The sequence below is a fragment of the Stenella coeruleoalba genome, assembly GCF_951394435.1.
Source record: "Stenella coeruleoalba genome assembly, chromosome: 9".
Classification (NCBI taxonomy): Eukaryota; Metazoa; Chordata; class Mammalia; order Artiodactyla; family Delphinidae; genus Stenella; species Stenella coeruleoalba.
In genome coordinates, this window is record NC_137155.1 from 31,956,353 (window position 1) to 31,981,537 (window position 25,185).

The window sequence follows — 25,185 nt, forward strand, 5'->3', positions numbered from 1 at the left end:
AGGAGTTAAAAAAAAGCCACATAAGATGATCAGATAATCCAATCAAAGTGAGACAAAGAGTTACTCTTTTCCTGAAGCAAATTTTCTACGGGTAAGATTTTCAAAACCAATGAAATTTGTTTTCTGTTCTCAACCACAGTTCCTTGCTTTGGGTAAAGCAAGAATGCTGTTTACAAAGTACTTTCACAGATGTTTACCCTCTGATCTTTACAGCACCCCAAAGAGTTGAGTGTCTTGCCTACAATAGCACATAAACTAAGTGGTAGAGTTTAGCCTGCAGCCTGCTCTCCTGATGTAGACAGCAGACCACCATAGCCTCACTGTCTGCTCTCTGTTCTTCAGTGATCAGAGTGAAAAGAGTTGTGAGAATCTCATACTTTAGATCTGGAAATTTCTAGTCACCCAGAAATAGCAGCTAGCAAGCACTGAGGGCTTTATCATGCACCCAAAGAATGTCACATGGTATAATTCAATTAATCCCCACAACAAATCAATGAGAAGCATGTTACTATAATCCCCATTTTGCAGATGAAGAAACAGAGGTATGGAAGAGTTACATAACTTACTCAGACTCACTCTTCTAGGAAGTGGCAGAGCTTGTATCTAAACCCAGACTTCTGATTCCAGAAGCTGTCCTTTAATCCACCAAGTTCTCTGGCCTCTGCTGAAAAATTAAGATCGAATTATTCAACAGGGAACCCAACAGTATCAGTGCTTAGAAGAATCTGTGAATAGAAAAGGGAAAGTATACAACATGTTTATGGTGAAGATAAATATGACAGTACTCTCATTATGTTAAATAATCATTAGAAGGTAAACAGAACTATCATCTGGGTGTCGGCATGGAATATTAATGATTAATAAATTAAACTATATCAATTTATATGATCTGAATACCTTCTCTGGGTAAGGGTCTATGTCAGGTAGTGTGGAAGCTCCAAAGACAACTGAGCCTGCCCCTGCCTTCATGAAGCCTACAGGGAAGCTAGAGAGACAGCAAGGCACCATCACACACAAAGGTTATACAACCCAGAAGGTAAAAGTAAGAGTTCAATGCAATCATTGAACAAGGCAGTAGGCGATTAATGGCTAAATGAAGTCTACAGTCAATAACTGCGATAGGAGTTCAAGGCAAGGAGCCATCCCTCCAAGCTGGGGTTGTAAAGGAAACCTCTGTCGAGGATACAGCTGGATCTGAAAGAATGCCTAAACTCGGAATAGTTCTAGGGGAGGGGAAGGGCATTCCAGACGGGGGTGGGGAACAGTGTGAGCATAGGTACGGAGGCAAGAAAATGCTGGAAGAGCACACGAGGTGAGGACAGTAAACACGAAGTCTGAGAGGACCTCATGTTATTTCAGGGCCAGCCTCTTACCCTCAGGGCTGCTGCTGTGGAGAATTCTTGGTAAAGTGCCGTGGTAGTAACCGGGATCTAACGATCCACCCGTGCCCTGCCTGCCAGGAAGCACTTAGCAGCACATTCGTCCACAGGATGGGCAACTCCTTCCAACAAATCTTGTGTTCCTCCCACACCCCAGTGACTGCTATTGTCTCTCATGTGGATTCCTTCAGAAGTATCATCAACCCAGAAGAACAAACCAAGCGAAGTCGGCTCTAAGTTTTATGGAAAATTTAAAGCCAGCAAATGTCAGCACACCTCCCATCCCTGCCATTGTCTTTGGAGACTTCCTGAAAGGTAAGTTCCTCCAATCACCCACACTTGCTGTCTTTGTGTCCCCGGATGGCTCTGGGCTTCTTACCAATGACCTGTGCCCACTGCTCCACCAACACTTCCCAGAGTGCCCACTGGAATGTCATCGCCTGGCAACAACTCCTCAACATGCACCCACACATCCCTCCCTACCTTTCCCTGCAGTTCCTCACAAACTCCAAATGGTTAGTGTCAAGGTCTTTCTCACAACCCACTGCTACTGCTACTGCCTTCATGCAAAAAAAAATTTACCTATGCCTCCTATAGAATATAGCAGTGAGCGGTGGCCAAAAATCCTGCCTCCAGGTAGCTTCCATTCTTGGGAGATGGATGCTAGGGAAAAGAAAGCAAACATATGTAAAGTTAGATGGTGATAAATGCAATGTAGGAAATGAAGCAGAGGTGGAGAATAGGGACTTCCTATAGGAAAGGGCACAGGAGGAGATGAGGAAGGTGACAGTTAAGCAGAGATCAGAAGGAGATGAGGGAGGCCCCTGGGGGAAGAGCTTTCCAGGCATAGGAAAAAGCAAGTGCAAAGGCCTGGAGTTAGGGACAAGTTTGGTCATGCTGGGGACACGAAGAATCCGGCGTGGCTGGAGCAAGCAGTCAAGTGGTAAGAGATGAAGCCAAAGAGAAAGGTAGGCAGGCCAGATAGTGAAGGCCAGGGTGTAAATATTGGCGTTAGGGGGAAGTGGGAAGCCATGGGAGGGTTTTAAATAGAATAACGTAGATAAGAAATACATTAAAAAAAAAAAAAGGAACCCAACTGCTGTATGAAGGATAGACAATGGAAGCAGGGAGATAGGTTCCAGGTCAATCTTCCATTCTTTTGAAGAAATTCTGCATCTTTAAGGGTCACACCATCCAGTTGTAGCAGCCTCCTCACTTGACCATCACATTTATAGCTCTACTTCCTCCCCATCATTCCCTGAAGACTTTAGCCCTTCTTTCACAGTCTTCTTCTCCATAAGAATTGCCATTGACTATGGGAATTTAGCGCATACTTTGATGCTCCATTCAACTCATTGGCTTCTGAGTTCATTGACTCCCTTGCCTCAAATGACCTTCACATCATTTTCCTAATTAGCCACTCAGTCCCACGGCTAGGTTCTGATCTTATCATCACCTGGGATGCACCTGCTTCTGAAACCACAGAATAGCAGGTTCCACGCTCAAATCCCAGTCTCCTATCTTTGCAGTTTTCTTATTTACCCCTAGTTGAGCTGGTCCCAAATTCATGGAAAATACCAGTCCATTTGCTGTTCACTCAATCCTTCTACAGTCATTATGGCTATTTCGAACATTCTTTATACTCTGCAAACCATCTACCCTCCTATTTGCCCTGTCATTGACTTTGAAAATGAAACCCATCAAATTCCTGCCAACCTGTCCTCCACACCCATCTTTGCTTCTTCCTTCTAATCCCACAGAATGAGGCTAACACCTTCACCTTGTTCAACTTCTCAGTCTTTCCCACATTAGACATCTTGCTCCTCAGCAGTTCCTTCCAACTTGTGCTGGCTCTGGCTTCTTCCCTTCACCGTTGAAACTTGCTCACATCTCTCTTATCTTGGAAACACACACACACAACAACTCTGAACACTCCCCCTAGCATACACCCCCTTCAGCCTCTTGCCTTATCTTTCTCTCCCTCTTGACAGCCAAGTTGATGGGGAAAGTGTTCTACCCCTTTTTTGTGTCCACTTCTTCACTTCCCATTTAATGTGTCTCCTACCTTACTCACTCAAATCTCTCTGTCTACATTCACCAGATTCCCTCTCCAATCCTCATCTCTCTGAACCCAACCTTATGGATCCACAGGTAGGCCAAGTTCACACCTGGGATACTCTTCTCTCCACTACACTTCTGCTCACCCTATTTGTTTCAGGAACTCTTCTGGCCTCAGGAAAGCCATTGCTAACACATTCCACCTTCCTATCCCCAAATTACTGGGTAAGATGCCCTACGTGCCGGAATAGCATCTTCTGCTTAATCTTCATTTACATTATCACACTGTTTGGAAATTTCTTGTTCACTCATGAGCCTCCTTTGCTAGACCATAATCACTTGAGGTCAAGGTCTATATCTATATCACAAGTTCTCATATGTTCAATACACACTCTTTTTAATTAAATTTAAGAGAAAGTTGAATTATGAGTAACAGCATGTAGAATTTGGGTTTTCATCTTTGCACTCTAAAGAATAATTGAAAGTTGTCAACCAAAGGTGTGACTTGATCAAGGGGGTAGTTTTTAAGAGACTCTTTCACTCCCCTGTTCTGTTTGCATTTATAAACCTTCTCATTTCATTGGGCCCTAGGAAAGCACTAGTCTACTGTATGCAAAACTGAACTGACTATCAAAGGCTTTCTTTCCATTTTCCAAGATAGGGAGGAGAGGATGATAAGCCAGATGGAGAAGGAGTGATGTTGGAGCTGAATTTGGGACATGTGTGGGACAATCAGGTAGAAATGTCTAGTGGGCAGCTGAATAACTGGGGTTGATGCTTAGGTAAGGTCTGAGCTGTGAACATGTCTTTTGGGCTCAGCAGAATACACATGGCAGTTGAAACATGAGAGAGTGTACACTCACGAAGAGACAGCATGTAGAGCAAGTAGAGGGTTGGCTTGTGGAGCACCTGAGGACACAGACATTTGAAGGATGGACAATGGAAGAAGGATGGCGAAAGAAAGAAGACCATGAAGGAATGGTCAGATAAGAAAGAACCCCAGGAAGACCATATGGTGACCAAGGTCTGCACCCTGACCTTCAGCCCCTGTGTGCAAGTCCTTCAGCCTGTTCACTCTAGACTCTGAGCCGAAGATCTCTGTTCTTGCGGGCTTGATACTCCTGCACATGGTCGCAACCCGGTTTTAATCAGTGTCTCACCACTTGACAGAAATAGTTGGCCAATTCCTACCATATTTACTCCACCAGCTATCCTAAACCATCACCCTTCCAAGGACTCTAATCATTCGCTACTCTCACTCTTTTGTTTTCAGTAACAGCTTTATTGAGATATACCCATTCAATTCACCCATCTAAAGTGTATAATTCAATTAAAAAAACATGTATTCACAAACTTGTGCAACCATCACCAGAATCCACTTTAGAACATTTTCTCACTCCCAGAAGAAATACTGTACCTTTCAACCATCACCACACAAACCCTGTCCCCTAGCACTCCAGCCCTAAGCAACCACTGATCGAATTTCTATCTCTATAAATCTGCCTGTTCTGAACATTACATATAAATGGAATGACATAATATGTGTTTTTGTGTGACTGGCTTCTTTCACTTAGCATAATGTTTTCAAAGTTCCTCCATGTCGTAGTAGGAATCAGAACTTGAAGATATATATCTGAATAATACTCCATTTTGTGGATATATTACAGTTTTAAATCCACTCATCCGTTGATAGACATTTGGGTGTTTCTACCTTCTGGCTATTGTGAATAATGCTGTTACGAACATTTGTGTATAAGTTTTTGTGTGGATATATGTTTTATTTCTCTTAGGTATATACCTAAGTGTGGAATTGCTAGGTTATTTGATAACTCTACGTTTAATCATTTAAGGAACTGCCAGACTATTGGTCAAAGTGACTACCCCATCTTAAATTCTCACCAATAGTGTAGGATATGAGGGTTCCAATTCTCTACATCTTGCCAACACTTATTTTCTGTCTTTTTGATTTTAGACATTCTAGTATATATGAAGAGGTATTTCATTGTGACTGTGATTTCTCAGATGACTAATGATATTGGACATCTTTCATGTGTTTCTTGGCCATTTGTACATCTTCTTTGGAAGGTACAAGTCCCTTATCAGATATATGATTTTAAAATATTTTCTCCCATTCAGTGGGTTGTTTTTTCACTTTCTTGATGATGTTCTTTGAAGCACATTTTTAATTTCTATAAAGTCCAGTTTATTTATTTTTTTTGGTTGTTGTGCTTTTGGTGTCATATTTAAGAAATCATTATCTAATCCAAGGTCATGACGACTACTCCTTTCTTCTGAGTTGTTTTAATGTCATATTTTGGTACTTAGGAACACCTGCTTCAAAGTACTGAAGCACTGGGTTTGAGCCATGAGTTCTCATTTACCAGTTGTCTAACTTTAGGCAAACTGTATTTAACTTTTCTAAGACTTGTTTCCTCTTCTATGAAGTGGAATGAGTTAGTAAAAGCAACCTACTGCATAGGAAAGTTTTTAGGCTCCAACGAGTTAGTGTTTGTCCAAGCTCCTAGCATAATGTCTGGCGCCTATAAGTGTTCTATAAATGTTAACTGCTAGAGACCACCAACTGTAGCTTTTCAATGTTTACTCACCTGCATCTTAAACATCTCTGTGTTTTTCCTTCACTTCTATATCAGAGCAAGGGTGTAATTGACTTTCAAGTTATTTACTGTTAATACTATGTAATCACAATTGTACTGTTTAGTGTACATTCTATTATCTAAAACTGTGATTAACACTTTCCAAGATCTAACTTTTGGGTGCATTCTTATATTTGTGTTATGCAGGATGTCACATTATATTGATCATTTTAGCAATGCCATACAAGCTGTGTTTTTCATGAAATGTAATTATGGCAATTTTACATTGCATTATATAAATCAGAATGTATTACAACTATTAATTTGGATAATAACAACAGCCTATTTATACAGAATAGATGGAAAAGAAAAAAATCCATCAAAACATTTTGTTTCCATATAATTATAGAGTCTATTTATTTATGGAATAAAGGACAAGCTAACAGTATAATCTACACTAAAGCCATGATAATTCTTCATGAACTTAGTTGAGAGTTATCCAGAGCTCTTCTGGGAGTTATTCTGAAAAGCAACTCCATTATCTTCTGACAGATCAATAATGTGAGCCATCATAAAGGGTGTTTCAAGAGTCTGGCTAGTGAACTTCATTTCCATTTTGCTCTGGATCAGTGGTTCTCAAACTTCAGTTGCATCAGAATTACTTGGAGAGTTTGTTAAAACACAGATGCTGGGACTCATCCCCAGAGTTTCTGCTTTAGGAGTCATGGGGCAGGGCCTAAGAATCTCCAGTTCTATTAAGTTCCCAGATGTTGCTGCTGCTGTTGGTTGAGGTCCACACTTTGAGAAACATTGTTCTAGCACATAGTTAACATGCATTGAAGTTACCTTGTCTACATTTCTAAGTTGGCCAGCATCCAGGGAATTTCAGGGGTCTTCCAAATGCCATCAATCTACTGAAGCTCTCTAGAGAACCCATGAAACTCCAGACATCTCACAAACCCTTTGGACTTCTAGATAAAGATGTAAACATGTGGAAAAAATGGAGGCGGGGGGGGATTACTCTTCTTAAATTTCTAGGAAAGCTTGAGGCCCTTGGAGGCTCTCCTGACTTTTGAGTCCAGATCATAGGGTTATCCTGCAGCCTACCTAATTATATACTTGGTCCAGTTGATTTTGTTTTGACTTAATTCTCCTCAGCAGACCAGACCCTGTAATACTTTTAGCATCTCACCCCTGCCCAATTATGCCTTTCTAATATTACAGGTCTATTACATACACTTGTAAATTCACAGCCGTTACAGTGAGTTTTATGATGATTATAATTTGCTTTCCGGTCCCTTTCATACCAACATTTTTGGCTGACTAGCAAGGTTTTCTTCCTTTCCCCTCCTTCAGTAGTTGGTTTTATTTTTTCCGTCAACAGCGGCAGGCGTGTGCTTGAGACTTGGGCAATTCCCTTGGTCATGCTTTGGAGTTGGAGTACAGCCATCCCAATTAAAAATTTGTGGGGCAAGTTTATCTTTCACATGGATGCACAATGTGGAAAGGTATAAATCTGGGATCACCATTAACCATTATCTCTGCAACATGGAGAAGACAATGCCAACATCCAGAGAGAAACAGAACCAAGAGAAGAGAACTTGATAATATTGTCTGAACCTGGATTAAGGCATGCCTGATAACAGAAATACAAGTCCTTCTAAATTATTTGAGCCGACAAATTTCTATTTTACGTAAGCTAGTTTAAGTTGCGTTTCTATCGTTGCTAAAAAGTCCTGATTACATTGTTCCTGAAGTTAACTGCTCCATAGGGAAAAAACATCCCTGTATCTCGCCTCTATAGAATACTTCACTTCTGGCCCTTCTGTTCACCAAATGTGTGTGGACTTTTCTCCCATACCAAGCAATGCTCTGATCCTCCAGACACCAACTGGTGTCTTACAATTTAACTCAAATTCTGACACTATCTACCTGGAGTTAGCATCAGATCCCAGAGATTATGGCTTCAGTCCCACAGGACTGTTCCTTAACCCCATGTCAGATGTCAAACACGAGGCCAGGTTGTCACCCGGGCTTCTGACCTTCTGACTGGCTATAACACAGAGATTTCCATGACCCGCTCCTCAGGTTCAATTATTTCCTAGAATGGGCCGGCCACAGAACTCAGGGAAACACTTTACTTGCAATTGCCTATTTTTACAAAAGATATTTCAAAGGCTACAGAAGAAGATCCTGATGCAAGCGATGCACAGGGCAAAGTACGGGGGAAGGGGTTTAAAAGGTTCTTTACCTGGCCAAACTTTAGTCAGGCTCCCCTAAACTCTCTCTCCATCAAGGCCCATCCCTGTACTTCCTTATAGAATCCAGTTTTAGCAAGAATCCTGATAAATCAGTTTAGCAAGAATTCTCTACCCTTAATATCCCATTAAACTTCTCATCCCCGCCACCCCCCCAGGTGATATCTGATCAGCCTGGCTTGCCCTCAGCAAGAGTCCTGTTAAGTCATTTCAGCCAGACTCCCCCAGACTTGATATCTCTTCTTAGTAATTTTCCATCTACCAATGGCCCGTCCCCAAACTTGCTCCTTGGTTATAAATCTACACTTGTTCTGGTTATATAATTTGGAATTAATTCCAGCTCTATACTGGAATCTCTCTTTTCCTACTGAAATAGTTTCTGTTTTTTTTTTATCTTTTTGTTATGTATTTATTTAAAATTAATTTTTATTGGAGTATAGTTGATTTACAATATTGTGTTAGTTTCTGCTGTACAGCAAAGTCAATCAGTTATACATATACATATATCCACTCTTTTTTAGATTCTTTTCCCATATAGGTCATTACATAGCATTGAGTAGAGTTTCCTGTGCTATGGAGTGGGTCCTTATTAGTTATCTATTTTATATATAGTAGTATGATAAATTGGGAGATTGGGATTGACAAAGACATATGCAATCGTTTTTTGAATAAAATCTATTCTACTGCTTTAACTTACTGTCTAGTTCCAATTCTCTGTAACAGCACATGGAGTCCCCGTGGCCTGTCCAGGCAAACCACCTGCCCAGTACCTTCTATGTGCTCAGTATTCCAGAAGATCTGTGAACCCATTCTTTTGCATTTTTATGGAGGCTTCATTATAGAGGCATGGTTGATTAAATCTTTGCCAATAAATATCAATTCAAACTCATTTCTTCTGCCTCCTCAGAGGTGAGAGGGTAGGGACAAAGTTACAGCCCTCTAATTACATGATTGATTCCACTAGTAACCATATCCCATCCTTGGGAGGGGATTTCTGAAAGTTACCTCATTTTAAAAAATTTCCTGACAAATAAAATTCTCTTTTAAAAAAACTGAAGTACAGCTGATATATTGGGTTGGCGAAAAAGTTCATTTGGGTTTTTCTGTAAGATGGTGCGGAAAAACAATATTATATAAGATACAGGTGTATAACATAGTGATTCAAAAATTTTAAAGCTTATAGTCCATTTATAGTTATTATAAAATATTGGCTATATTTCCTGTGCTGTAGAATATATCCTTATGGCTTATTTATTTTATACATAATAGTTTGTATGTCTTAATCCTCTACCCCTATCTTGCCCCTCCCCCTACTGGTAACCCCCAGTTTGTTTCCTATATCTGTGAGTTTGTTTCTTTTTGTTATATTCACTAGTTTATTTTATTTTTTAGATTCCACATATAAGTGATATCATACACTGTCTTCCTATGTCTGACTTATTTCACGTAGCATAATACTCTTCAAATCTCTTCAAATCCATCCATGTTGTTGCAAATGGCTGAGTAGTATTCCATTGTATACATATATATTACTTCTTTAGCCATTCATCGGCTGATGGACACATAGGTTGTTTCCATATCTTGACAATTGTAAATAATGCTGCTATCAACACTGGGGTGCATGGATCATTTCAAATTAGTGTTTTTGTTTTTCTCAGATATATACCCAGGAGTGGAATTCCTAGATCATATGGTAGTTCTATTTTTAGTTTTTTGAGAAGCCTCCATATTATTTTCTGTATTGGCTACACCAACTTACATTCCCATTAACAGTATATGAGGGTTTCCTTTTCTCCACACCCTTGCCAACATTTGTTATTTATGTTCTTTTTGAAGACAGCCATTCTGACAGATGTGAGGTGATATCTCACTGTGATTTTAATTTGCATTGATCCATCCTCAACAATGTTGAGGATCTTTTCATGTGCCTGTAGGCCATCTGAATGTCCTCTTTGGAAAAATGTCTATTCAGGTCTTCTGCCCATTTTTAAATTGGGGGTTTTTTAATGTTGAGTTGTATTAACTGTTTATATATTTTGGATATTAACCCCTTATCGGTTATATCATTTGCAAATATTTTCTCCCATTCAGTAGGTTGTCTTTTTGTTTTGTCGACGGTTTCCTTTGTTGGGCAAAAGCTTTTAGTTTAATTAGGTCCTGTTTGTTTATTTTTGCTTTTTCCCCTTTGCCTTAGGAAATGGATCCAAAAAATAGTGCTGCGATTTATGTCAAAGAGTGTTCTGCCTTTGTTTTCCTCTAGGAGTTTGTGGTTTCCAGTCTTACATTTAGATATTTAATCTGTTTTATTTTTGCATATGGTGTGAGAAAGTGTTCTAATTTCATTCTTTTACATATAGCTGTCCAGTTTTCCCAGCACCACTTACTGAAGTGACAATCTTCTCCAGTGTATATTTTTGCCTGCTTTGTCATAGACTAATTGACCATAAGTGCATGGGTTTATTTCTGGGTTCTCTATCCTGTTCCATTGATCTATGTGTCTGTTTTTGCACCAGTACCATACTGTTTTGATGACTGTAGCTTTGTAGTATAGTCTGAAGTCAGGGAGTGTGATTCCTCCAGCTCTGTTCTTCTTTCCTGAGATTGTTTTGCCTATGGGGTCTTTTGTGTTTCCATATAAATTTTAAAATTATTTGTTCTAGTTCTGTAAAAAATGCCCTTGGTATTTTGATAGGGATTGCATTGAATCTATAGGTTGCCTTGGATAGTATGGTCATTTTAGCAATATTAATTTTTCCAATCCATGATCACAATATATCTTTCCATCTGTTTGTGTTATCTTCAACTTCTTTCATTTGTGTCTTATTGTTTTCCAAGTACATGTCTTTTACTACCTTAGGTAGGTTTATTCCTAGATATTTTATCCTTTTTGATGTGATGGTAAATGGGACTGTTTCCTTAATTTCTCCTTCTGATAGTTCATTGTTAGTGTATATAAATGAAACAGATTTCTTTATATTAATTTTGTATCCTACAAATTTATCAAATTCATGGATGAGTTGTAGTTTTTTTGGTGGCATCTTTAAGATTTTCTATGTATAGTATCATGTCATCTGCAAACAGTGACAGTTTTACTTCTGTTATAAGAGACTAAGAAGGATAAAGGTCAAAGGATCTTTTAAAAGAGAAACAAAATTGATAAACCTTTAGCCAGACTGATCAAGAAGAAAGAGAGAGGCCCCAAATCAATAAAATCAGAAATGAAAAAGGAGAAAGTACAACCAACATCACAGAAATACAAAAGATCATAAGAGACTACTATGAACAACTGTATGTGAATAAAATGGCCAACCTAGAAGAAATGGACAAATTCTTAGAAATGTGCAACCTCCCAAGACTGAACCAGCAAGAAACAAAATATGAAGAGACCTATTATTAGTAATGCAATTGAATCAGAAAAAAAAACAAAAAAACAACTCCCTAGAAACAAAAGTCCAGGAGCAGATAGCTCCACAGGTAAATTCTATGAAACATTTAGACAAGAGTTAACACTTATCCTTCTCAAACTTTTCCAAATTGGAAAAAAAGAAGAAGTAAAATTGTCACTGTTTGCAGATGACATGATACTATACATAGAAAATCCTAAAGACGCTACCAGAAAACTATTAGAGCTCAGTGATGAATTCAGATTGATTTCTAAAAAGACCTCTCAAGACCAGGAAAGCCATGCCAAGGACTTGCTATGAGATTTGCCTCTAATACCTAAAAATTTCAGTGAACTCTTTTCTTCTCCAGGTCTAAAATATCTTGAGCTTCCTGAAGCTGCCAGAAAGTGCCCTTCCTTATTCACCTGGTAAGTCTGTTGGGAACCCTATAAGCAAGGTACTGGGTTGCTCCCCAAGGGCCTTTACTGGCTCCATAAAGTTACCCTAGTTCTTTAAGGTTGTCTGGTTATATCTAAGTCTACATGTGTCTCTCTCAAATTTGACATTCCAATCAAAGCCTTGGTAATATAATAAATGTTTCCAATTATGTCTTGTTATAAGGATTCATATTCCTATTAAACTAATGCAAATAGCTATATTCCTATGAAAATAAGAAAACTCACTAAGAGTTTCCAAATTCTGGAGGGATTATGTAGAGAGAAAACATAAATGTTTCAATTCTGCTTACAAAGGCATAATTTAACAAATTGCTGTAAGTCATAGTTAGCTTAACAGGACAGGTTTCCTTATATGTGGAAAACAAAGATTAACGGCTAGTAATGTTCCAGACAAAAAGTCATACTTGTTGATCTAGATCTCTCGTTAACAGCTTTATGAAGCCATAAAGTTTCCTGTCAGAATTATTTAATTTCTTACCTAGGTCAGTGGTATGATCTGAAAGTTATCAGAAACCTGTACTTGTCAAAAAGTCCTTCTTTGAAGATGAAGCATTTTTTGCAAAACAATTAGAGTAAGATAATAACTCCATAATCACAACACTTAAAATGGCATGGTTAAAGATCTGTGTAGAATGCAATTGTCAAAGAAATTTGGGTTATTTTTGTGACATTCACTATTAAAATAATAACTAGAATTATGACCGATAACTTTACACCAGTACATATTCATATTTTAGAAATTTCATGTAATTTCTAGAACATCAATAATAATGATATTTGCCCATACAATATACTCTAAAAACGTTTATCACTGCTCATTTGACAATGCTTCCCATGTAATTTAACATACCAAATAAGACTAATTAGTTTAGTATCTCTCTTTGAGATGTTCCAGGGGCCCTCTGATGCATCCCAAAGTTAGCTAGAGGTCAAAAGAACCTCATTTAGAATTTGATTTGGGAAATTTGTTGAAGACATCAAAAGGTTTTAAAACACTTGGTCAAATAGGAACATAGGACACTGTGAAACAATACTTATTCACTAAATCAAAGTGACAATAAAAGATTTCAAAAAGCAAATATAGATGGTTATAACAGATTGCTTAAAGGGTAAAGACACCTTACAATCTGTTATCAAAAGCAGATCAGTATTACAAGAAAACGTTGTCCTCTTAACAGAGAGAAAACCAAATTCTGATTTTGCACCATCTTACCTTTAATATTAAAATTTATTTATCAATTAAACTTGTTCAAATCTTAGTCCTGAGCATGCGCAAAACTCTTTCCTCAGAGTTCCTTTTCATAAACCTCCTATAACTTCTTTTTGCCTTCAAATTTTGTCCTATGCTTTCCTTTTCTCCCTCTCTTTAGGATAAAATTATTCTCTTTTCCCTTGGTAAAATGCATGTACTTTCCTTATACCTTCTTTTTTCCTTGCATATGAAGATATTTTTCTAATTAATTTTTAGTAGTTTTAATTACATATTTTAATTCAAATCCTCAACCGTTAAAAACCTTAATTTCTAGTGAAAATTAAGAAGTAAGCAATTATGAACTATGTTTTACATTAGTATTCTGTAAAATGGCAAACTTAAGAAATACTACTTATAATTTCTAAAAACATTTGCTTGCTTTTTTTTTTTTAACATTTGCTTCCTTATAGAAAATATTACAGTATGGCACCAAACTTATTTATTTTTATGTTATTTATTTATTTTTTTTTTGCTGTACGCGGGCCTCTCACTGTTGTGGCCTCTCCCGTTGCTGAGCACAGGCTCCGGACACGCAGGCTCAGCGGCCCTGGCTCACGGGCCTAGCCACTCTGCTGCATGTGGGATTTTCCCGGACCGGGGCACGAACCCGTGTCCCCTGCATCGGCAGGCGGACTCTCAACCACTGCGCCACCAGGGAAGCCCTATGTTATTTTTTAAAACATTTATTTATTTAATTTATTTTTGGCTGCGTCAGGTCTTAGTTACAGCATGCGGGATCTTCGTTATGGCGCGGGCTTCTCTGTAGTTGTGGCGTGCAGGTTTTTCTCTCTCTAGTTGTGGCACACAGGCTCCAGGGCACGTGGGCTTCTGTAGTTGTGGTGTGTGGGTTCCAGAGCACGTGGGCTCTGTAGTTTATGGTATGCGGCCTCTCTTATTGAGATGCGTGAGCTCAGTAGTTGTGGCGAGAGGGTTCAGTTGCCCCACAGCATGTGGGATCTTAGCTCCCTGACCAGGGATAGGACCTATATGCCCTGTATTGTAAGGAGGATTCTTTGCCACTGGACCACCAGGGAAGTTCCCATACTTATTAATAGTTCAAATATCTTTAATTTCTCTGTAAAAGAAGTCTGTGTTCCGGAATTAATGGTTCAGTATCTTAGTTTATTTGGGAATGATCTAGATATTCAAGAAACATCCATAATTTAGCAAAACTCTAAAGTTTCAAGTTACCAAAAATACGGAGAAACAATTTTTAAGGAGACATATCATAAGACATCATTATGCTTGAGGAGTTTGCCTAAAAACTCTTACCTCATTTACATTTAATTTACTTATGAAAAATTTCATCAAACCAAGTTATTTTTCTTGCTGACAAATTTTGTACATAGATAATAAGATCTTACTTAACTTTTATTAAACCTAGATTAAACAATAGTATTATACGTAATGCTGATGACTGTAAAGACATGTCTGTATTAATTATACCTACAAGCTTAATCTAACTTTAATACTGAATATTAATTTAATACTGCATATTTCCCAAATCATGTGAACCTGAAATTCATTTGGGTCAGTTTCTATAATATACATAAGTGCTTAATTTCCTTTAAGCCAGTTAAATATGGCTCATTTACAAATTAATTTTGGCAGTACCATCCAAAGGTAAGGACATGTGGAATCTACCATGTACACACAGACATATGGACAGACACAACTAATGTCTCAGAGCTTCATTTCAAAACTTAGTCATGAATCAGGTATTACAATATACAACTCATTAGTTTATAACACTTGGAAGTTAAGTTTATTTGTTTGAGTTTAAATACGCCTCTGTTCCCTTTTATCCCCCTAGCCTCAGGAATTGGAGATGATATAGACAAGAGTTCCCTGACCTAGTAGAACATTTATATATCAAAGACACAGGGAGAGAAATACAAGCTCCTCCTAGAACAACTTCTGTTCCCTTTCGGTCAAAATTTTGGAAAGATATTTTATCAGGCTAGCTTTCTCTAACTGCATGCAAAAGCTGGTTTTGGAACACGAAAAAGAGTTCCATGTTGGCCATTTTAGAGAAGGGTTTCCTTTAGCTCCAAATTAAGTAAGTATGTGCAAGTATAAGTTCCTTATGTACATAAATCCAGTTGGGGTGTTAGTTAGAGGTTATCTAGTGGTCCATTTTGTTCTCATTTAGAGCCTTCATTTCCCAGTTGAAAGGTGGTCTGTCAGGATAAAATTACTATTGAAAACTATGTGGCTCAACTCCTCTAGGCATCACTCTAGAGTCCTCTCAGTGCTTTTACATGTCTCGGTTTCTCCCTCCAGAGTCTGAAACTGCCATGGGTGCTCAGAGCACTAGATGGTTCATCCTCATACGTGCAGCTCCATATGAGTCAGTTTTTCTTTTATTTATTCATTTAATATTATTTTTTTACTTAATTTTTTCTAACATCTTTATTGGACTGTAATTGCTTTACAATGTTGTGTTAGTTTTTGCTGTATAACAAAGTGATTCAGCTATATGTATACTTATATCCACATATCCCCTCCCTCTTACACCTCCCTCCCACCCTCCCTATCCCACCCCTCTAGGTGGTCACAAAGCACCAAGCTAATCTCCCTGTGCTATGCGGCTGCTTCCCACTAGCTATCTATTTTACATTTGGTAGTATACATAAGTCCATGCCACTTTCTCACTTCGTCCCAGCTTCCCCTTCCCCTTCCCTGTGTCCTCAAGTCCATTCTCTAGTAGGTCTGCATCTTTATTCCCATCCTGACCCTAGGTTCTTCATAACCATTTTTTTTTTTTTAGATTCCATATATATGTGTTAGCATACGGTATTTGTTTTTCTCTTTCTGACTTACCTCACTCTGTATGACAGACTCTAGGTCCATCTACCTCACTACAATAACTTAATTTCATTTCTTTTTATGGCTGGGTAATATTCCGTTGTATCTATATGTCACATCTTCTTTATCCATTCATGTCAATGGACACTTAGGTTGCTTCCATGTCCTAGCTATTGTAAATAGAGCTGCAATGAACATTGTGGTCCATGACTCTTTTTGAATTATGATTTTCTTAGGGTATATGCCCAGTAGTGGCATCGCTGGGTCATATGGTAGTTCTATTTTTAGCTTTTTGAGGAACCTCCTTACTGTTCTCCATAGTGGCTGTATCAATTTACATTCCCACCAACAGTGCAAGAGGGTTCCCTTTTCTCCACACCCTCTCCAGCATTTATTGTTCGTAGATTTTTTGATGATGACCATTCTGACTGGTGTGAGGTGATACCTCATTGTGGTTTTGATTTGCATTTCTCTAATGATTAGTGATGTTGAGCATCCTTTCATGTGTTTGTTGGCAATCTGTATGTCTTCTCTGGAGAAATGTCTATTAAGGTCTTCTGCCCATTTTTGGATGGGGTTGTTTGTTTTTGTGATATTGAGCTGCATGAGCTGCTTATAAATTTTGGAGATTAATCCTTTTTCAGTTGCTTCATTTGTAAATATTTTCTCCCATTGTGAGGATTGTCTTTTTGTCTTATTTATGGTTTCCTTTGCTGTGCAAAAGCTTTTAAGTTTCATTAGGTTCCATTTGTTTATTTTTGTTTTTATTTCCATTTCTCTAGGAGGTGGGTCCAAAAGGATCTTGCTGTGATTTATGTCATAGAGTGTTCTACCTATGTTTTCCTCTAAGAGTTTTATAGTGTCTGGCCTTACATTTAGGTCTCTAATCCATTTTGAGTTTATTTTTGTGTATGGGGTTAGGAAGTGTTCTAATTTCATTCTTTTACATATAGCTAGTCCATGAGTTAGTTTTTAAATTAATGAGTGGGTTTCCCTATGGGACTGCTACACAGGATGAGGACTTGCCTTCACCACTCCTGTAAAAGCCATAACCAGCATCACCAGCTGGGAGGAGTTGTGTACCTTATCTTTGGAGCTAAGGGCTCTCTTATGGTATCTTCACTTTTATTCTGACAAACTCTGTTAAAGGAGTTAATTCAAGGAAAGGCAGCTCCTTACCTAATCACCCAATTCAAACCTTCCCAGGGTCTTTCAACTGAGCACTTTCTCAGTATATTCCAACTGAGAAGTCAGGTACATTTTTATTTTTTATTATTTTATTATTTTATTTTTTTTTTGTGGTACGCGGACCTCTCACTGTTGTGGCCTCTCCCGTTGCGGGGCACAGGCTCCGGACGCACAGGCTCAGCGGCCATGGCTCACGGGCCCAGCCGCTCCGCGGCATGTGGGATCTTCCCGGACAAGAGCACGAACCCACATCCCCTGCATTGGCAGGCGGACTCTCAACCACTGCACCACCAGGGAAGCCCAGTCAGGTACCTTTTTAACTACCACTGCATAACACTTAGGATCATCCACCAAGACAGGAGATCTGAGATCAGGAAAGACTCACCCAATTAGTCTGGACTTGCCAAGGAGGTGAATAGACACAAGGGGCCCTTGTTGGTACCAAGGCTTTGGATCCTTGTAGAGTTCAGGTGAAGGACAGAAGTCTGCTCTGGTTCCCTTTGTGGTAGCCAAAACCGCCAACTGAAATTAAAACACACACACACACACACACACACACACACACACACACACACACACACATAATGTGAGAGCTGTGAATTTCAGTTTTATTTGGGGACGTCACTGAGGATTAGGGCCCAGGGCACAGCCTTTCAGAGAGCTCTGAGGAACTGCTCTGAAGAGGCAGGAGGAGAGGCCAGTATACATGTGATTTTAGTCAAGGAGTAAGTGCAATCCAGCTTATATCTCAGTAGAAGGTTACTGCTAGTCATGAGAAACATATATTTCCGTTCATGATCTTCGTAATTTTATAAGTATGGGAAGATGCAAGAATCCGAGATCATAAAACATTTTCCTGAAATATATATACCTACCTAAGCGCCTGTTTATCGTGTTTTCCCAAAGCATAGAGTGCCTCATCCAGGTCTTCATCCTGATTACCCTTCAGGGTATACTGTAGGTCAGTGACCACAGTGGCTAATGACTTTTTCCTGGTAGAACTGGGTGATGGTCAACATGCTTTGTTTTACAATGTTCTGGTCCAGTTAATTGAGGCTGGCAGCATATTTTAAAATAAGCTTCCACAGAACTACCTAGGGCAATGAGAAGATAAGCAATTTTGGAGTGTGAAATTTTGCCTATGAAAGCACTTTACCAGCAATAGATGAATGAAATAAGGCATACCATTGCTGTAGTAGAGACACATTGCACACGTTTAAATTATAGGAGAAAGATTTAAAAGAGGTAGTGCTCTAAAATAGGGAATGAGGAACTCCCCTTTCAATTAACATTTTAAATTATTTTTGCAAGGAAATAAGAAGGGCATAAAAATTTTCATGGCGAATTCTTTGTGAAAAACAAAAGATCAAATGGAATATTTATACTCTTGAATAGGAACCTCTTTATAAGTACTGGGTGATTCCTGAAGAGAGATACTCCCTATAGCAGGTCAGGATGCCTTGATCTGCCTAAAACAGCTTATATACTAGACTAAGAGTTACCTAAGACGTAGATAAAATTGAATCTTCTAGAAGAAAATTTAAGAGTTTTGACCTACACTCCACCATTGTGACGGTACACAAGAGTAGCTAAATTGGTGTTTTACTGTTTTTTCTGTGTGTGGTTTTAAAGAATCAGTAAGACTTTATTGAAATTTTCAGGTAAACTACAGATGGAGATGATAATTTCTATGTGAAATCATCACTGGTATGCCCTCCACTTAATTTCTTCCTTTATTAAATTTTTCAATAGAGTCCACTGAGTGAATTCTTTTTGTCTCACAAATACATATTTAAACAAATAATTTAAATAAAGGGAATCAATTCATTATATGAAATATTACCTTCAAAGGGCTTATCACAAATACATTCATTTCCTAAATTGAAAGAGCCTCTGTAATGTTTTGTAAATATAACTCTGATTGTATTTAAGTAGCTCTGCAAAATATTTTAGAACTTAATACCATTTACTGTTTGATAATATAGTTACTTCCTGGGTAATTTCTTTCTTGAATTTACTAAGACGGGGCTGCTAACTATAATTTTGGCTTATTGTTATTAATTTAAAAAAATCATAACATGTGTCTAGGTGGCTACTGCTTCCTTTTTGATAATTTTCCCATTTGCCTTAATTCTAATCCCATAATTTTTGGTCACAAAATAGGAATAATTAATTGAATTATCAGTCAGAAGAGAAAAATGTAATAATTTTAGTCATTTAAGTTTCTATTTAAGAAATACAATGATAAAAAATGGTTCTGAAGAACCTAGGGGCAGGACAGGAATAAAGATGCAGATGTAGACAATGCACTTGAGGACACGGGGAGGGGGAAGGGTAAGCTGGGACAAAGTGAGAGAGTGGCATGGACTTACATATACTACCAAATGTAAAGTAGAGAGCTAGTGGGAAGCAGCCGCATAGCACAGGGAGAGCAGCTCAGGTGCTTTGTGACCACCTAGAGGGATGGGATAGGGAGGGTGGGAGGGAGGCAGACGCAAGAGGGAAGAGATATGGGAACATATGTATATGTATAACTGATTCACTTTGTTATAAAGCAGAAACTAACACACCATTGTAAAGCAATTATACTCCAATAAAGATGTTAAAGAAAAAAAAAGAAATACAGTGCTAATTTGGAACTCTTATGACTGTATCTAGCTGTTAGTAATACCATCATCTAAACTGAACATTTCAATTCTCTTTGTTTCAGGCTGATGATTTCCTTAGTTCAACTGAATTTATCCAAGCTAGTTTGTGTATTATTTGTTTAAAAAGTGGGTGAGTTAAAGGTAAAAGAAAGAAAGCAATCCATTCACTCATAGGTACAATAAAACCATAAAATCATTAAGATAAATAAAGTAGGTACAATGTAAGTAACAACTGAGGTGACCAAAGAATAATTAGGTGTTAGGAAACCTGGCATAATGGAAACTATTTAAATTCAGTGCTAAATTTGACTCTTTACTTTGGGGACATCGAATGGAAAATAAAATTGATATGTTATGGATCATACCTGTGTAACAAGAGGAACAAACTTCCCTACCTTTTACTTTGGGAGGTATATATTCCATAGGGTTCTAATTTGGCATAATAAAAGACATTCAAAAGTTTCTTTAAGGGGAGGACAATTTTATCCCACTAAATTTTAATCCTACTAATGAAGTGCATAAAATGTTAACTTGTGGCCCTGTGAAATTTCTTTGGGGAACTAGTTTTATCCAGGTTGACAGATTACCAATGAATTGCTTTGTACAGGCTAAAAGCTTACAGAACCTAGGGCACTGGTCTTTAGACATTTTTGTTCATGTACGTCCTAAAATAATTTGGAAAAATCATGCTCCTTGAACATTTAAAAACTAATACCTAAGAATTTCCATGAGAAGTTTAAAAATTTTTAAAGCATGTAATTTTTAGCATACTTTAACTATGGCATTTTAAAATTAAAACGTTTACAGCATGTTTAAAAGTATAAAAGATTAAATACCACACAGATTTGATACCATCATTATCCATTTAAAATACATGAACAAGATTTTCTTCAGTAGCCAGCAATTGTTCCTTATTCTCTTTGAACTCATATTTCAGTTCTATTTTCACTATAGAATTCTCTTTGGGGATCAATTATCATCGATATAACTTCTGGCATTCGGTTGCTCCCAACAATCAACTTGTATAAGTATCCAGAAATTATTTTAATTATAATTGGTCAATATGGCTGTCTCTTTCCACTCAGACTTCCCTTCTTCACACTTGCTGTTTTATTGCATATTTTTGGAGTGGTTGTGAGCATTTTGGGGGAACCTGCTAAAAGGAAGTTGAGTTGGGGACACATTTGGTATGTGTCTAATGGGCTATATATATATATACGAGGTTGATAATTACTTCTGTGTATAGTTAAGTAAGTTAAAGATGTGAGAGACACTGGTACAGTCTAAATACTTGCATCTCCTCTAAATTCATATGTTGAAATCCTAATGTCCACTGTTATGGTATTAAGAGGTGGGCCTTTGGGTGCTGATTATGTCATAAGGGTGGAGCCCTTGTGAATGGATTAGTATTCCTGTGAAAGAGATCCTACAGAGTTCTCTAGCCCCTTCTACCATGTGAGGACACAGTCAGGAAGTGCTGGATATGAACCAGTAAGAGGGCTCTCACCAGAAGTCCACCATGCTGACACCTTGATCTTGGACTTCCCAGCCTCTAAAACTGTTAGAAATAATTTCTGCTGTTTATAAGCTACCCAGTCTGTGGTATTTTAATATAGAGCAGCCCAAACTGACTAAGATCAGCACTTAATTAAAATATTATAATATCTTTAGATTTAGAAATATTTGTATTATCTCTTAGCATCATAAAATTTGTAAGGTTTTATAATTTTTCATGATATTTACATTCATGTGTAAATTTGTATACCTTTCCTTAAAGTGCCCCTCCCCTCTCGGCAAATTACATAAGCCTCAAGCCTCATAAAAGCTGCCTACACTTTTATTTTGATTTTGTGGGCCTCTGGCACAGTGGTGATCTACTATTTTTTCTTTGTTTTTAATTATTTTTTTAATTCTTTACATTCACGTAATACAAAAGCATCAAGGAGGTGATAGTGTTTTATAGCTACTCAATTTCCTTCTCTGGAGGCAAGACCAATACCAGCTTCTTTTTACTCTTCCAAGGCTATTCTAAGTATATATGTTTGCACATTTGACTGATTTTTATTTACATAACAAGAAAGTTATGAGTATTTACTTTGCATTTGTTCATATTTGACCTAATTGTGTGCACTGTACTTGAAATTTTGTGTTTTCTGAAAAAAGGGCAAAAATAATCTATGGTTTTTGTATTCACAAAAGTGCAATTGAGGACTTCCTTGGTGGTGCAGTGGTTAAGACTCTGCGCTTCCAGTGCAGGGGGCCTGAGTTTAATACCTGGTCAGGGAACTACATCCCACATGCATGCCACAACTAAGAATTCGCATGCCACAACTGAGGAGCCCATGTGCCACAACTAAGGAGCCGGCAAGCGGCAACTAAGGAGCCTGCCTGCCACAACTAAGACCCAGTGCAAACAAACAAATAAATAAATATTAAAAAAAAAGCTCAATTGGAATTTTCTGTTAAAATCTGGATCCACTCTAAAAAGTAACCAGGCTACAGTTAGAGGCTCCTGCCCCATTCTACAGTACATCCCAATCACAAAGTGCACCAAAATAGCCTGTTCTAGTATACAATGTGCCCTCAATGGAAATATGATTAAGTCAAAGAATAAAGCATCATAGAACCTTGATTAGGGATGTTTAACAGACACCAATCGTTTTGAGCTCATGAGTTTTTTCCTCAACTTTTTAATTTCAAAAATTAAAAAGTATGTGAAAGTCACAAGTAAAGTACAATGAATAACCATTTAATCTTCACCTAGATTAACCAATTGTTAACATGTTACTATGTTGGCTTTCTCTAATTAATAATAATAATAATAGTAGGTGTATATTATTGCTGAAAAAATTGAGAGTAAGTTGCAGAGTTATACCACATCAACAAAACCTTTAAAATCACAGAAATGGGCTTTACTTGTTTTGTCAAGTCATGAGGAGAGCTTATTATCTCATCTCTCATGTCCTCTCAAAAGCCAGTGTACTCAAATGTAAAAAAGCAGAGCCTTGAAATTGCTATCCATCTCTTTGCTCAGCATGCTGAAAACAGGCTAAACTTTGATCCCATTCACAATTTTCATTATTTCCCTTAACTATGAATTAAGATCTGGAGACATACCTTCCAGCTCTTCTTTATTGAGAAAGCAGCCTAGGGATTTGCTCTTGGGTGAACCTTTTATTTATGTACCGATATCCTTTCTTGTTGCACATGTCATGGATGCCTATCAAACACTTTCCAGTCCATATCATGGTTTTCAAATAAATAATTAAAATAAAACAAAACACAGCTCTCTTCTCCATTAGCATGGTGAGCCAGGGGATCTTTTGGTAACTCTGCCTTGCAATGACCCCATTTGCCATTGAATGATCCTCATTTCTTCTGGAAGAAGATGAATATGACAAACCCAAGAAGGAAAAGGTGGAAACATAGGGCTGAGTCATTTCCTTGCTAAAACATCATTTATGTATGTTACATACATAATAAGGATGGAATAGATGTATGAGGTGTTCTTCAGGCTATTATCTTTTTCCATATCATGAGAAATTTTGCATACTAACTGTTTTGTAATATTTCTGTTAAAGAACATAGGGGAAATGTCTTCCAGTGCCCCAAATGAGAAAGTAAAAGTTGTAATGGTTGTAATTGGTTGTCATCTCTTTCAGTCACCTCAGATATAAATAAAAGAGAGAGGTAGGTTATTAAATTTGGTGAAGAAGATCTAATTAAGTCCATGAAGCTTGACACAAACTATTTTCTGTTTTTTCCTTCTAAGAAAAGGCAACTCTATTAATGGAAACATGAGTGATTCAAATCAAGGAAACTTAGAGCAGACAGCTGAGAAACCAGGGTGGGTAAAAACTGATTAATGACTTAAAATTATTTTGAGTAGATAAAAGGTTACTTTGAAAATGCTTCTGATGATGTCTACCTTATAAAGTTCTGAATTTTTAACCTATCTATTGATTAATTAGGCCTGTTAAGGAGAACAGTGTCCAGACTAATCTTGGGACAAAAGTTCTAAACAGAATGCCAAGGCACTTAATGACAAAAAACAACAAAAAACTGTCAAGCACATCTCCTCCATAGATGTATCAGGCAATTATCAAGAAATGATTCATACTCTATAGAGTAGAAAAGTAAAATATCTGCTAGGATGCAAGCTAACACACATCAGTAGTTCTGTATCACTTGCTTATAGTTGTCATCTGTTCTGATGGGTTGTGCCTACTTTATCAGTTAAATACTTTGTATTCTGTACCTGGCTACTTCACCAAATTATAATGTTTTTCAAAATTTTATGCTGTATATGCTGCCTATAAGATGTTTACTTCAGATCTAAAGACACACACAGACTGAAAGTGAGGTGATAGAAAAGGTATTTCACGCAAATGGAAATCAAAAGAAAGCTGGGGTAGCTATAATTATACCAGACAAAATAGACTTTAAAACAAAGACTGTAGGGCTTCCCTGGTGGTGCAGTAGTTGAGAGTCCGCCTGCTGATGCAGGGGACATGGGTTTGTGCCCCAGTCTGGGAAGATCCCACATGCCGTGGAGCAGCTGGGCCCGTGAGCCACAGCCGCTGAGCCTACGCATCCAGAGCCTATGCTCCGCAACGGGAGAGGCCACAACAGTGACAGGCCCATGTACCGCAAAAAAACAAAAACAAAAAAAACAAAGACTGTAACAAGAGACAAAGAAGGACATTACATAATGATCAAGGGATCAATCTAAGAAGAAGATATATCAATTGTAAGTACATATGCACCCAACAAAGGTGCACCTAAATGTACAAAGGAAATATTAATGGACATAATGGGAGAAACTGACAGTAACACAATAATAGTAGCAGACTTTAACATTCCACTTGCATCAACGGACAGATCATTCAGACAGAAAATCAATAAAGAAACCCTGGCCTTAAAGGACATAGTAGAGCAGATGGACTTAATAGATAAATACAGAACTTTCCACCCCAAAGCAGCAGAATACACATTCTTTTCAAGTGCACATGGAACATTCTCCAGGACAGATCACATGCTAGGCCAAAAAATCAAGCCTCAGTAAATTTAAGAAAACTGATGTCATATCAAGCATCTTCTCCAACCACAGCACTGTGAGATTAGAAGTAAATCACAGGAAACAAATGTAAAAAACACAA

General features: G+C 37.9%; 1 long non-coding RNA gene across 1 annotated transcript in view; it reads right to left on the reverse strand.

Moving 5' to 3' along the window:
- Window positions 1-485: 485 nt before the first annotated feature.
- LOC307191517 overlaps window positions 486-25,185 on the reverse strand; it is a 170,664-nt gene continuing 145,964 nt past the window's right edge. Inside the window, exons 5-8 of the long non-coding RNA XR_013829792.1 lie at window positions 18,254-18,472; window positions 17,764-17,900; window positions 1,962-2,042; window positions 486-664 (exon numbers count right to left, since the gene is read on the reverse strand). This is a non-coding gene — a long non-coding RNA (uncharacterized lncRNA). The remainder of the gene's footprint in view (window positions 665-1,961; window positions 2,043-17,763; window positions 17,901-18,253; window positions 18,473-25,185) is intronic.